The following is a 13,089-nucleotide window of genomic DNA, read 5'->3' on the forward strand; positions in this document are numbered from 1 at the left end:
CATGCTTCCTCTCCATGGTGACAGAGGGATATCCTTGAGCCTTAAACACAAAGGATTCTTCATTCACTTGAATGATCAATTTTCCTATGTCCACATCAATCACAGCCTTTGCTGTGGCTAAGAAGGGTCTGCCAAGGATGATGGATTCATCCATACACTTCCCAGTCTCTAGGACTATGAAATCAGCAGGGATGTAATGGTCTTCAATTTTTACCAGAACATCCTCAACAAGTCCTTAAGCTTGTTTTCTTGAATTGTCTGCCATCTCTAGTGAGATTCTTGCAGCTTGCACCTCAAAGATCCCTAGCTTCTCCATTACAGAGAGAGGCATGAGGTTTACACTTGACCCTAGGTCACACAGAGCCTTCTTAAAGGTCATGGTGCCTATGGTACAAGGTATTGAAAACTTCCCAGGATCCTGTCTCTTTTGAGGTAATTTCTGCCTAGACAAGTCATCCAGTTCTTTGGTGAGCAAAGGGGGTTCATCCTCCCAAGTCTCATTACCAAATAACTTGTCATTTAGCTTCATGATTGCTCCAAGGTACTTGGCAACTTGCTCTTCAGTGACATATTCATCCTCTTCAGAGGGAGAATACTCATCAGAGCTCATGAATGGCAGAAGTAAATCCAAAGGAATCTCTATGGTCTTAGTGTGAGTCTCAGATTCCCATGATTCCTCATTAGGGAACTTATTGGAGGCCAGTGGGCGTCCATTGAGGTCTTTCTCAGTGGCGTTCACTGCCTCTTGCTCCTCTCCAAATTCGGCCATGTTGATGGCCTTGCACTCTCCTTTTGGATTTTCTTCTGTATTGCTTGGAAGAGTACTAGGAGGGAATTCAGTAATTTTCTTGCTCAGCTATCCCACTTGTGCCTCCAAGCTTCTAATGGAGGACCTTGTTTCAGTCATGAAACTTTGAGTGGTTTTGATTAGATCAGAGATCATGGTTGCTAAGTCAAAGTGGCTCTGTTTAGAATTCTCTGTCTGTTGCTGAGAAGATGATGGAAAAGGCTTGCCATTGCTAAACCTGTTTCTTCCACCATTATTGTTGTTGAAACCTTGTTGAGGTCTCTGTTGATCCTTCCATGAGAGATTTGAATGATTTCTCCATGAAGAATTATAGGTGTTTCCATAGGGTTTTCCCATGTAATTCACCTCTTCCATTGAAGGGTTCTCAGGATCATAAGCTTCTTCTTCAGATAAAGCATCCTTAGTACTGCCTGGTGCAGCTTGCATTCCAGACAGACTTTGAGAAATCATATTGACTTGCTGAGTCAATATTTTGTTCTGAGCCAATATGGCATTCAGAGTATCAATCTCAAGAATTCCTTTCTTCTGATTCGTCCCATTGTTCACAGGATTCCTTTCAGAAGTGTACATGAATTGGTTATTTGCAACCATTTCAATGAGCTCTTGAGCTTCTGTAGGCGTCTTCTTCAGATGAAGAGATCCTCCAGCAGAGCTGTCCAATGACATCTTGGACAGTTCAGACAGACCATCGTAGAAAATACCTATGATGCTCCATTCAGAAAGCATGTCAGAAGGACACTTTCTGATCAATTGTTTGTATCTTTCCCAAGCTTCATAGAGGGATTCTCCTTCCTTCTGTCAGAAGGTTTGGACTTCCACTCTAAGCTTACTCAATTTTTGAGGTGGAAAGAACTTTGCCAAGAAGGCATTGACTAGCTTTTCCCAAGAGTTCAGGCTTTCTTTAGGTTGTGAATCCAACCATATCCTAGCTCTGTCTCTTACAGCAAAAGGGAATAGCATAAGTCTGTAGACCTCAGGGTCAACCCCATTAGTCTTGACAGTGTCACAGATTTGTAAGAACTCAGCTAAAAACTGATGAGGATCTTCCAATGGAAGTCCATGGAACTTGCAATTCTGTTGCATCAGAGAAACTAATTGAGGCTTAAGCTCAAAGTTGTTTGCTTCAATGGCAGGGATAGAGATGCTTCTCCCATAGAAGTCGGGAGTAGGTGCAGTAAAGTCACCCAGCACCTTCCTTGCATTGTTGGCATTGTTGTTGTTTTCGGCTGCCATATCTTCTTCTCGTTTGAAGATTTCTGTTATGTCCTCAGAGAGTTGTGCCTTAGCTTCTCTTAGCTTTCGCTTCAAGGTCCTTTCAGGTTCAGGGTCAGCCTCAACAAGAATGCTTTTGTCTTTGCTCCTGCTCATATGAAAGAGAAGAGAACAAGAAAATATGGAATCCTCTATTTGTAGAGAACTAGTAGCCTAGGGTTTACAGAGATGAGTAAATGACATAAAAATCCACTTCCGGGCCCACTTGGTGTGTGCTTGGGCTGAGAATTGAAGCTTTCATGTGTAGAGACTTTTCTTGGAGTTAAACGCCAGCTTTTGTGCCAGTTTGGGCGTTTAACTCCCATTCTTGTGCCAGTTCCGGCGTTTAACGCCGGGCAGTTTTGAGCTGATTTGGAACGCCGGTTTGGACCATCAAATCTCAGAAAAAGTATGAACTAGTATACATTGCTGGAAAGCCCAGGATGTCTACTTTCCAACGCCGTTGAGAGCGCGCCAATTGGGCTTCTGTAGCTCTAGAAAATCCACTTTGAGTGCAGGGAGGTCAGAATCCAACAGCATCTGCAGTCCTTTTCAGTCTCTGAATCAGATTTTTGCTCAGGTCCCTCAATTTCAGCCAGAAAATACCTAAAATCACATAAAAATACACAAACTCATAGTAAAGTCCAGAAAAGTGAATTTTAACTAAAAACTAATAAAAATATAATAAAAACTAACTAAAACATACTAAAAACATACTAAAAACAATGCCAAAAAGCGTATAAATTATCCGCTCATCACTAATTGAACTGAACTTCAATAATCCCAACCTTTTCTTAGGAAATAAATAGTATTCGAAGGTCTAACTAATTAGTCCCTTGACTTTTCTCTGCTTTAGCAAAGGTTAACTAAGTGGAATTAAGATTCAACTTTCATTATTATTGATAAAAATAACTAAGTCTGGACTTCCAATCTCTCATACCTTGCCAAAAGTTTGCTTTCCAGTATTTATTTATTTTAATTGTCATTTAAATTACTTGTCATACTTCTTCCTTAATTCCAAAACCCCCAATTTTACCTTTTTCATAGCCAATAATAAGAACATACCTCCCTGCAATTCCTTGAGAAGACGACCCGAGGTTTGAATACTCGGTTATCAATTTCAAGGGTTTTGTTACTTGTGACAACCAAAACATTTGTATGAAAGGACTTTTGTTGGTTTAGAAGCTATACTTGCAACGGAAATTTATTCTGAATTCTAGACCACGCAAAAGTTCTCTCATCAAAATGGCGCCGTTGCCGGGGAATTGCAAACATGTGCCTTATTATTGGTTATTGTAAATAGTTTTCAAAAAAAATATATTTTTCTTTTACTTGTTTATTTGTTTCTCCTTTTTCCCCTTATTTCTGATAACTACTATGAATTCTCACCCCTCTCGCTTTGAGTTTGGTTCTAATTTTGTTGCAAGGAATGGAAGCTATAACAGGACTATGCATCAAGGTCTAAGCAATCAAAGATGGATGGAGCCACAAGGATCTAATCACCCCTTTAGGCAACAACACTCTCCTAGATATCATGGACAAAGACCATTCTACAATGCATACCAAGCTGATAGATATGGTAGACCACCTTGTAGCTACCAACAAGCCCCACCCTATGCTCAGAGATCATCCTTGCAACACAACCTCAACCCACCACACTGACAAGCTTCTTTTCACCATTCACCACCGTACGATCCTTATCCACCCCAACACCAATCCAATTACTCCCAAGAACCACCACTCCCCCATACACCATGCCCATATCCATCAAAGCCAGAATCACAGGTTCGCCTCGAAGAATCAATAAACCAATTCAATACAACCCTTCATCAACTGGAGCAAGCAATAAATCAACTATCTTCCAGACGTTCAGCTACTCAACAGACCCCCATGGCTTCATGTGGAGAATCTAATGAAGAATGTATTGTGAAGAAGACACAAGAGACTCCAATGGACAGCATAGAGCATAACTTCGTACTGAAACAAGTCGAGGACGCTGTCGTTGTAGAAGAAGAAGAGTTGGTTGAAGATTTAGGAGATGCTGAACCTCCTAGGGAATACAGAGTTATGGAAGACCCCATCAAGGATGTTACAACTGACGCTAAAGAGGATGTTGCACAACCTCTAATGCGGATATCTTGTGAAGAACTGGACGGAGTAAACAAGACGCATGTTTCCTTGATGATGATAGTCACCAGTCGAGTCCTCCTAATGATGAACTTGCACCCGCAAGTGAATTCTTTGAGACAGAAGAATCTTCCCCAAGTGAATACGAAGATGATGCAGAGGTTGACTTTTTTCAACCTCCTAATTATGACTCGAGTGATGAGGAAGATATGGAAGACTTTGACCAGGACATGGCTGGAATGGAAAAGGTTTGCAAGGAAGTGGAGGAATTCACTGAAGACCACAAGGGAGTAAAACTTACAGAATCATTGGAACCACCTATCCCGAGGCCACTACCACCCAATACAAGCTTTAAGTGGGTAAAATTCTTGACTCTTATATTTATTTTTCCACTTGAATACGGTTTACTTGAAATAGATGGCCAGCTTAGAGTTCTCTGCGGCTTTAAGAGTAAAAGGGAAATGACTCACACTCAGAGCTGGTATACAAGGTTCAATAAGGTTCCACGCTTCAACTCGAAGTGCACGGATTGGTATCATGTTCAATCGAATGGATCTCGGAAAATGTTTGGTCATCTTGGTGAGAATCTAATTTCCAAACCGCCCGGATGGAAAAGTATAGATCAAAATGAAAGCGGATTTGGAACCAAAGTTTGGGATCTTGAAATATATTCTGATATTCATCATCCCGCGAGCCTGAAAATCTGTTTGAAGCTGCTAAGAAGCTTCACATGCCTAGTTTGGGACCCCGAAGGCTATTGGCATTCCAAGCACTGGTGGAGATTTCTGGACGAATTCAAGCACAAGCCACCATAACAGGAAGCTCATCTAATGTCCAACTTAAGGACTTTAACTAAAAGTGCTAGGTGGGAGACAACCCACCATGGTATGATCGTTCCTGTTTTCATTTTATTTCGTTTTTGTTTATTTTATATTGTTTATTTCTATTGAACTTGGATGCTATGACATTTGCATTTAGCACTGAATACTGCATAATTATATACCTGCATAAAAAAAAAAGCCACGCGACGCGACCGCATCAGCGACGCATCCGCGTCACAAGGAGAGGGGAGAAAATAAAACTTGAACAGAGAGTCATGCGAGAGCGTGGCTGGAGGCGTGCCAATTACACAAATTTCCCCACGTGACCGCGTCGCCGACGCGTCTGCGTCGACTGGGAACATTAGCCTCCCACGCGACCGCGTCATCCACGCGGCCGCGTGCCCTAATTTTCGACGTAAAAAGGGTGCACTACGAATTATTGTGTGAGAGTGGTGCTGGATTGGTGCTAGACGCACAATCTCTATCACGCGACCGTGTCGCCGACGCGTCCGCATCATTCCCTTCTCAGGCCCACTCACGCGATTGCATGCGCCACGCGATCGCGTCACCCCAATTTGGCAAAAATAAAAATTCGAACAGAGAGTTGTGCGAGCGCGAGGCTGCCCTCGCGCCAGTAGCATAACCTGAGTCACGCGTCCGCGTGACCGATGCGACCGCGTCGATTAATTTAAGCGCCAGTCGCTCGACCGCGTCCCCCACGCGTCTGCGTCGCTTGCGCCGCACAACTTTTTCAATGCATCCAAATATGTTATCTTCTCTTCCCTATACCTAATTCTTTTCTTCCTTTCTTATTTCTTTTCTTCCTTCTTCTTCCTTTTCTTACTTTCTTCTTCTCATCTTTTTCACCTCCATTTTTTATTTAATTTATTTGCATACTTTCTTCCATTGCATTTTAATTTTGTGCATCTTTTTATTTTCTTTTCTAAATTTATTAATTTTTCCATTGGTGTTACTTGTTCATATTCAACTGTTGTGTCTTTTCTGGTATTATTTTGGTACTCAGTGACTTGTTTTACACTGTTGGGTAATATTGTTTAAGTCAATTTTATTCTTTTATGATATTTGTATTAATTTTGCATTGACATGAATTTATATTATCTTGCACTATCTTTTCCATTGTTGCAAATTTTTGCACTCTTGCTTTGCCATGTACTTCTACTGTTTTCTCACTTGCATGTTGTAGCTACTATGTAATTGAGACCCTTATTATCTAGCATTAACACCCATATTTTATTTATTTTCTATCTGTATTTTTGGGTTATTTTCTTCTTTTCCCTCTTCTTTCAGGATGGCCACCACGAAGGGAGAGGAAAAGCTTCTTAATGGGAAGACAAACAAGTTCACCTGCACAATCTTTGGAGAAAGGCATCAGTTGGAGCAGCCCATCCACTTGTACATCTTAACATGCACCGAGGACAGTGCAATCTTTAAGTGTGGGGAGGTCGACACCGATCTCCATGGGTTAGTACTTTCTTGTCTCGACACCAATGTTTAAATTTTCTTTGTAGCTAGTTGTTGCATTTGCATATTTATTTGATTTTGTGCATATTTTACCACTTGGTTGAAGAAATATTTTCTTTTTCAAGAAATTTTTATAGTATTTCACTAATTTAAATTGAAAAATTTGTGTTAAACTTGTTTTGAAGTTGTATTTGGAATATGGTTTTTGAGCCAAAAAACACACAACCTGTGAGATTTTGAGCTTATTTATATGGTTACATTATTTAACCATAAATTTTTATTCTTGTGTATTTTCTTCTCTATAATTGTATTCTTTGCTTTGTTCCATTCTATATGTCCAATATTTAATATATTTACATGCTTGCATATGATTGAGGCCATTGTTTGATTTTAGCTCACTTATCCCAAATAAGCCTACCTTTTACATCACCTTTGTTAGCCCCTTGAGCTTTTAATCCCCTCTTGTTCTATAAACCGCATTACTAGCCTTAAGCAGAAAAACAAAATAAAAATCCCAAGTTAAATCCTTGGTTAGATTAAGATAGAAATTGTGTAATTGTTTAAGTGTGGGGAAACTTTATGGGAACATGGATGATAGAAACAAGGTAGAAAGTTGAAAAGAATAAAGATATTTCAAAATAAAAATTTTTGGGAAGCATGCTCATGTGAAATCAAAGTAATTAAATTACCATGTGCATAAAATATATATATATATATATATATATATATATATATATATATATATATATAATTTCAAGTATTTAAATAAAGGGGATATAAAAAAAATATATATATATATATATATATATATATATATATATATATATATATATATATATATATATATATATATACCCCAAATGCAAAATAAAAAGAATCAACGCATGGTGCATGAAATTGTGATTCATATGTTATTGTATTTTGTAAAATTCATTGCTTTTTCTTTCCCTGGCAATGGCGCCAAAAACTTGGTGTCAATGCCATGGTTCACAACTTCGCACAACTAACCAGCAAGTGCACTGGGTCGTCCAAGTAATACCTTACGTGAGTAAGGGTCGATCCCACGGAAATTGTTGGTATGAAGCAAGCTATGGTCATCTTGTAAATCTCAGTCAGGCTTATCCATGTGGTTATGGGAGATTAGATAATTAAAAGATAAATAAAATAGGATAGAAATACTTATGTAAATCATTGGTGAGAATTTCAGATAAGTGTATGGAGATGCTTGTCCCTGTTGAATCTCTGCTTTCCTACTGCTTTCATCCAATTTTATCACTCCCTTCTATGGCAAGCTATATGTAGGGCATCACCGTTGTCAATGGCTACATCCCATCCTCTCAGTGAAAAAGGTCCAAATGCTCTGTCACGGCACGGGTAATCATCTGTCGGTTCTCGATCATGTTGGAATAGAATCCCTTGATTCTTTTGCATTTGTCATCACGCCCAGCAATCGCGAGTTTGAAGCTCGTCACAGTCATTCAATCCCAGAATCCTACTCGGAATACCACAGACAAGGTTTAGACTTTCTGGATTCTCATGAATGCCGCCATCAATCTAGCTTATACCACGAAGATTCTGATTAAGAAATCCAAGAGATATGCGCTCGGCCTAAGGTAGAATGGAAGTGGTTGTCAATCACGCGCGTTCATAGGTGAGAATGATGATGAGTGTCATGAATCATCACATTCATCAAGTTGAAGTGCAACGAATATCTTAGAACAGGAATAAATGGAATTGAATAGGAAATAGTAGTAATTGCATTAAAACTTGAGGTACAACAGAGCTCCACACCCTTAATCTATGGTGTGTAGAAATTCCACCGTTGAAAATATATAAGTGAAAGGTTCAGGCATGGCCGAATGGCCAGCCCCCCAAACGTGCTCAATGGCCTCCTAAGATGAAGAATAAAACAAAACTGAGACCAAAGATGAAACGTGGTCAAAAGACGTCTAATACAATAGTTAAATGTCCTATATATACTAGACTAGCTACTAGGGTTTATATGAGTAAGTAATTGATGCATAAATCCACTTCCGGGGCCCACTTGGTGTATGCTTGGGTTGAGCTTGATCTATCCACGAGCTGAGGCTTCTCTTGGAGTTGAACTCCAAGTTATAATGTGTTTTGGGCGTTCAACTCCGGATCATGACGTGTTTCTGGCGTTTAACTCCAGACAGCAGCATGTACTTGGCGTTCAACGCCAATTTACGTCGTCAATTTCCGAATAAAGTATAAACTATTATATATTGCTGGAAAGCTCTGGATGTCTAATTTCCAACGCCATTAAGAGCGCACCATTTGAAGTTCTGTAGCTCCAGAAAATCCATTTCGAGTGCAGGGAGGTCAGATTTTAACAGCATCAGCAGTTCTTTTGTCAGCCTTTTTCAGAGTTTTGCTCAAGTCCCTCAATTTCAGCCAGAAATTACCTGAAATTACAGAAAAACACACAAACTCATAGTAAAGTCCAGAAATGTGAATTTAACATAAAAACTAATGAAAACATCCCTAAAAGTAGCTTGAACTTACTAAAAACTACCTAAAAACAATGCCAAAAAGCGTATAAATTATCTGCTCATCACAACACCAAACTTAAATTGTTGCTTGTCCCCAAGCAACTGAAAATCAATTAGGATAAAAAGAAGAGAATATACTGTAAATTTCAAAATATCAATGAATATTAATTCTAATTAGATGAGCGGGACTTGTAGCTTTTTGCCTCTGAACAGTTTTGGCATCTCACTTTTTCCTTTGAAGTTTAGAGTGATTGGCTTCTCTAGGAACTTAGAAGTTTAGATAGTGTTATTGATTCTCTTAGTTAAGCATGTTGATTCTTGAACACAGCTACTTTTATGAGTCTTGGTCGTGGCCCTAAGCATTTTGTTTTCCAGTATTACCACCGGATACATAAATGCCACAGACACAAAACTGGGTGAACCTTTTCAGATTGTGACTCAGCTTTGCTAGAGTCCCCAGTTAGTGGTGTCCAGAGCTCTTAAGCACGCTCTTTTTACTTTGGATCACGACTTTAACCACTCAGTCTCAAGCTTTTCACTTGGACCTGCATGCCACAAGCACATGGTTAGGGACAGCTTGATATAGCCGCTTAGGCCTGGGTTTTATTTCCTTGGGCCCTCCTATCCATTGATGCTCAAAGCCTTGGATCCTTTTTACCCTTGCCTTTTGGTTTTAAAGGCTATTGACTTTTTCTGCTTGCTTTTTCTTTTTCTTTCTATTTTTTTTCGCCACTTTTTTTTTTCGCAAGCTTTTGCTATTCACTGCTTTTTCTTGCTTCAGGAATCAATTTCATGATTTTTCAGATTGTCAATAACATTTCTCCTTGTTCATCATTCTTTCAAGAGCCAACAATTTTAACATTCATAAACAACAAGATCAAAAGACATATGCACTATTCAAGCATTCATTCAGAAAACAAAAGTATTGTCACCACATCAATATAATTAAACTAAATTCAAGGATGAATTCAAAATTCCTGTACTTCTTGTTCTTTTGAATTAAAACATTTTTCTTTTAAGAGAGGTGAAGGATTAATGGAATTTATTCATAGCTTTAAGACATAGTTACTACATACTAATGATCATGAAGTAGAGACAGAAAACATAAATAGACATATAACATAAAAAACTGAAAAATAGAGAAATAAGAACAAGGAATGAGTCCACCTTAGTGGCGTCTTCTTCTTGAAGGACCAATGATGTTCTTAAGCTCTTCTATGTCCCTTCCTTGCCTTTGTTGCTCCTCCCTCATTGCTTTTTGATCTTCTCTTATTTCATGGAGAATGATGGAGTGCTTTTGTCCTTATTCCTGCTCATATGAAAGAGAAAAAAAAAACAAGAAAAGAAAGAGGAATCCTCTATGTCACAGTATAGAGATTCCTTTATGTTAGTAGAAGAAGAAAGGGGAGGAGAGTGAAGAAGAATGGGTTCGGATATTTAGATGAAGAGAGGTGAAGAGAAGTGTTAGTAAATAATTAAATAAATAGAAGAGGAGAAGGAATAGTGAATTTCAAAAATAATTTTATTTTTAAAAAAAAGGAGTTAGTAATTTCAAAAATTGGATAAGAAATAAGATTAAATTTAAATTAAAAATAATTAAATTAATTAAAAAGAATTTTGAAAAAGGATGAGATATTTTCGAAATTGGAGAGGGAGAAGTAGTTAGTTGGTTTTGAAAAAGATAAGAAGCAAACAAAAAGTTAGTTAGTTGATTGAAAAAGATTTGAAATTTTAATTTTAAAAAGATAAGAAGATAAGAAGATAGATAAGATATTTTTTTGAAATCAAATTTTTGAAAAAGATACAATTTTGAAAAAGATAAGATAAAAAGATAAGATTTTTAAGAAAAAGATATTTTGAAAAAGATTTAATTTTTAAAATGACTTAACTAACAAGAAACTACAAGATAAGATTCTAGAATTTAAAGATTGAACCTTTATTAACAAGAAAGTAACAAACTTCAAATTTTTGAATCAATCACATTAATTGTTAGTGTAATTTCGAAAATATGATATAAAGATAAGAAAAAGATTTTGAAAATAATTTGAAAAATATTTTTGAAATTTTCGAAAATGATAAAAAAAAATGAAAAAGATATGATTTTTGAAAAAGATTTTTAAAATTGAAAATTTTGAAAGAAAAAAGGAAAAGATATATTTTTTTTTTTGAAATTTTAAAGAAGAGAGAGAAAAACACAAATATGACCCAAAACATAAAAATTTTGGATCAAAACACATGATGCATGCAAGAACACTATGAATGTCAAGATGAACACCAAGAACACTTTGAAGATCATGATGAACATCAAGAACATATTTTTGAAAAATTTTTGATGCAAAGAAAATATGCAAGACACCAAACTTAGAAATCTTTAATGCATGGACTCTAACAAACAAAAAATGCATATGAAAAACAACATAAAATATAAAGCAAGAAAACATCAAGATCAAACAAGAAGACTTGTCAAGAACAACTTGAAGATCATGAAGAACACTATGAATGCATGGAATTTTCGAAAAATGCAAGAAAAAATTTTTAAAGCATGCAATTGACACCAAACTTAAAACATGACACAAGACTCAAACAAGAAACACAAAATATTTTTGATTTTTATGATTTTCTAAATTTTTTTTTTTTGGATTTTTATTAATTATTTTTGAAAATAAAGTTTGGAAAAACGAAAAAGAAAAGAAAAATTTTTGAAAAAGATTCTTGAAAAGAAAATTACCTAATCTGAGCAACAAGATGAACCGTCAGTTGTCCATACTCGAACAATCCCCGGCAACGGTGCCAAAAACTTGGTGCACAAAATTGTGATTCATATGTTATTGTATTTTGTAAAATTCATTGCTTTTTCTTTCCCTGGCAATGGCGCCAAAAACTTGGTGTCAATGCCATGGTTCACAACTTCGCACAACTAACCAGCAAGTGCACTGGGTCGTCCAAGTAATACCTTACGTGAGTAAGGGTCGATCCCACGGAGATTGTTGGTATGAAGCAAGCTATGGTCATCTTGTAAATCTCAGTCAGGCTTATCCTTGTGGTTATGGGAGATTAGATAATTAAAAGATAAATAAAATAGGATAGAAATACTTATGTAAATCATTGGTGAGAATTTCAGATAAGTGTATGGAGATGCTTGTCCCTGTTGAATCTCTGCTTTCCTACTGCTTTCATCCAATTTTATCACTCCCTTCTATGGCAAGCTGTATGTAGGGCATCATCATTGTCAATGGCTACATCACATCCTCTCAGTGAAAAAGGTCCAAATGCTCTGTCACGGCACGGGTAATCATCTGTCGGTTCTCGATCATGTTGGAATAGAATCCCTTGATTCTTTTGCGTTTGTCATCACGCCCAGCAATCGCGAGTTTGAAGCTCGTCACAGTCATTCAATCCCAAAATCCTACTCGGAATACCACAGACAAGGTTTAGACTTTCCAGATTCTCATGAATGCCGCCATCAATCTAGCTTATACCACGAAGATTCTGATTAAAGAATCCAAGAGATATGCGCTCGGCCTAAGGTAGAACGGAAGTGGTTATCAATCACGCGCGTTCATAGGTGAGAATGATGATGAGTGTCATGAATCATCACATTCATCAAGTTGAAGTACAACGAATATCTTAGAACAGGAATAAATGGAATTGAATAGGAAATAGTAGTAATTGCATTAAAACTTGAGGTACAACAGAGCTCCACACCCTTAATCTATGGTGTGTAGAAACTCCACCGTTGAAAATATATAAGTGAAAGGTTCAGGCATGGCCGAATGCCCAGCCCCCCCAAACGTGCTCAATGGCCTCCTAAGATGAAGAATAAAACAAAACTGAGACCAAAGATGAAACATGGTCAAAAGACGTCTAATACAATAGTTAAATGTCCTATATATACTAGACTAGCTACTAGGGTTTACATGAGTAAGTAATTGATGCATAAATCCACTTCCGGGGCCCACTTGGTGTATGCTTGGGCTGAGCTTGATCTATCCACGAGCTGAGGCTTCTCTTGGAGTTGAACTCCAAGTTATAACGTGTTTTGGGCGTTCAACTCCGGATCATGACATGTTTCTGGCGTTTAACTCCA

The 13,089-nt window shown here is 37.6% G+C and overlaps 1 non-coding gene across 1 annotated transcript; it reads left to right on the forward strand.

Annotated features, from left to right (window-relative positions):
* The first annotated feature begins 1,528 nt into the window (after window positions 1–1,528).
* Window positions 1,529–1,636, forward strand: LOC130964373 (small nucleolar RNA R71). The gene has a single exon (XR_009080470.1). It is a non-coding gene; the product is annotated as a small nucleolar RNA R71 (small nucleolar RNA).
* Window positions 1,637–13,089: the final 11,453 nt, after the last annotated feature.

This window comes from Arachis stenosperma, chromosome 2 (assembly GCF_014773155.1).
Source record: "Arachis stenosperma cultivar V10309 chromosome 2, arast.V10309.gnm1.PFL2, whole genome shotgun sequence".
Classification (NCBI taxonomy): Eukaryota; Viridiplantae; Streptophyta; class Magnoliopsida; order Fabales; family Fabaceae; genus Arachis; species Arachis stenosperma.